This window comes from Halyomorpha halys, unplaced genomic scaffold (assembly GCF_000696795.3).
Source record: "Halyomorpha halys isolate HHAL.00 unplaced genomic scaffold, Hhal_1.1 Scaffold240.1, whole genome shotgun sequence".
NCBI lineage: Eukaryota > Metazoa > Arthropoda > Insecta > Hemiptera > Pentatomidae > Halyomorpha > Halyomorpha halys.
In genome coordinates, this window is record NW_027115703.1 from 12,084 (window position 1) to 14,965 (window position 2,882).

The window sequence follows — 2,882 nt, forward strand, 5'->3', positions numbered from 1 at the left end:
AGCTTTGATTATATAGGGGCCTAAATAGGGGAAGATCTAGGACTACAACTGTAGCAAGATTTGATCATATTGCTGCCAACATAAAGGCGGGTCTAAGACTAGTACTGTGGCAAGCTTTGATCATATTGGAGGTGAGATAGAGGCAGATCTAGGACTAGTACTGTGGCAAGCATTGATCATATTGGAGATGAGATAGAGGCGGGTCTAGGACTAGTACTGTGGCTAGATTTGATAAAATTGGAGGTGAGATAAAGGCAGGTCTAGGACTAGGAGTGTGGCAAGCTTTGATCATATTAGAGATGAGATAGAGGCAGATCTAGGACTTGTACTGTGGCAAGCTTTGATCATATTGGAGGTGAGATAGAGGCAGATCTAGGACTAGTACTGTGGGAAGCTTCGATCATATTGGAGATGAGAAATAGGCAGATCTAGGACTAGAATTCTAGCAAGATATGATCATATTGGAGATGAGATAGAGGCGGGTCTAGGTCTAGTACTGTGGCAAGCTTTGATCAAATTTGGGGTGAGATAGAGGCAGATCTAGGACTAGTACTGGGGGAAGCTTTGATCAAATTGGGGGTGAGATAGAGGCAGATCTAGGACTAGTACTGCGGGAAGCTTTGATCAAATTGGAGGTGAGATAGATTACCTTCTGCAATTATCATGGCATCCCGAAAGTAGATACATAGCACAGCCCCTCAAAACATTCCTTGATCCTTCACTTTGCTACACGTAGTTGTTAGTAATTATGTAGAAACGACCAGGGTCAAAAACCATTATATTCAATTCTCTATTTTCTAAAGCCATCACTTTAAAAGCGGGGTTTCCCTTGCAATTTATTATGGCAGAGTCATATCCATCTATAAAGGTTTATGCTAAAGGGGTATAAAGCATAAACGTTATAGATGGATATGACTCTAGCATAATAAATAGCAACGGATTATCCGCTTTAAAAATGATGGCTTACTTTTTTAGTAAATCAATATTATTTATTAAAATAAATTATAAAAGAATATCTCTGCTATCACTGCTTTTTTTCTTCAAGTTCAAGGTTTATGCTAAAGGGGCATAAAGCATAAAACTTTATAGATGGATATGACTCTACCATTAATAAATAGCAACGGATTCTCCGCTTTAAAAATGATGGCTTACTTTTTTAAATATTTTAAAGTAAATCAATATTTTTATCAAAATAAATTATAAAAGCATATCTCTGCTATTACTGATTTTTTCCTTCTAGTTTAAATTTTTTTATAAACCTCATATTATCGTTTTTTTCTTCAAGATAGAAATAGATTTAAATATTATTCATATAATTAAAATCGTTTGAAAAACACCAAATTTATTCATGGTTATTTACAAGTTCATTTAAATTTATTTATTGATATTTACAACTGTATAAAAAATACAACAATTAAATTTGATCATAATGACATAATGATATGATACAGGATGTAGAGAAACTACCCAGTAGTAGAACTCTAAAAACAGTTTACAATATAAGGTCAGGAGGCCATCTTCTTTTCAGGCGCCTTGGAGGATTGCCAGGAATGGAAGAGGAAGCAAGGTTAGAAACTAGTGGGTTTGGGTGGTTAGGGAGTTTATTATGGAACATTTAAATTTAATCTTCATTTTTTTACTTTATGAGCAATTGGAACTATACTTCCAATAATGATTATATATCAATATTTTTTTTTATGTTCCAGAGACTTAGAAAGCAACAAAATCGAGCGCATCAAGTCCAACAGTGCCAAAGTACGAACAGAACAACTGTAAGTTTCGAATTTTTAAAATATTTATAACTCTTATGCACAGTAGAAGTAATTAATAACACTTTTATAAACTGATAATTAACACTGAAATCAATAAAACATAAATTGAACTATTTAAAACAATCACTCATTGTCCACCATCATTTCATCAAACCTGTGCTGCCTAAAAAGGAGGGTTTCACAAGAAACCCACCGTTGATTAAGTAATAGTTTACTAATTATATGAATAAAAACGGACACAGAAAATATTCAAAAGATCTTTCTTTCTCAATACCGTTTCCTTTTAGAATTTCTGTACCAATATATAAAGATAAATAAATAAATATACTTGGCCTCGCTTACAACATTTGCACAATGAAGATTGTATCAGTGGTATGTGAAACATTACTACAATCTACTGCTCATCCTAATTCAACAATCTGTAAATAGTCATAGTGTTTAATTAATTTTTTAATAATTTTAATATTTATTATTTTATTTAGACGTTTAGTTTTACTGTAAAAGAATCAAATGTATTTATCGTAATATTTAAATGCAGAAATGACGCTCAGTGGAGATTATTTGGTTGGCTTAGCAACGGGACTACAATCTACGACTTAAAATCAGCCGGCTAGTTGCCATTAGTAATTGGTCTGATTTTGTGACCAGACTCTGTCACACTGACACTGTCTCCGTGAATTATGTGGTGTCGAAACATTTCATTTTGTTTGTAATTAATATAATACAGTCCATTGCGTTTATAAATACCATTGACGAAATTAAATTAACTAAAATTTAAATACTGAATACATTAAAGAGCCAGTACAGACATGGCCCCACCATCTTTTGTCTGATTTGAATTTGGAATTATATTCTGACCAATCGGATCATCTTTTCTTCAAGACCGTCCCGTATCGTCTCTGGCCAATCGGAGTTGTCATCCAGTTTTTTATTTTATATATATCTATTAATTTTGTAAATTTGTTCCTTTCTTTTCATAATTAGGTGTAGATAGTTGACCGCAGATTAATGATTAAAGAAGTTTGTCGGGGGGTGCGGTCAGCAAAGAACAACATAAATAAACAAAACCATATTTATTTATTTTATGCCGACGTTTCGACCTGAGTTTCA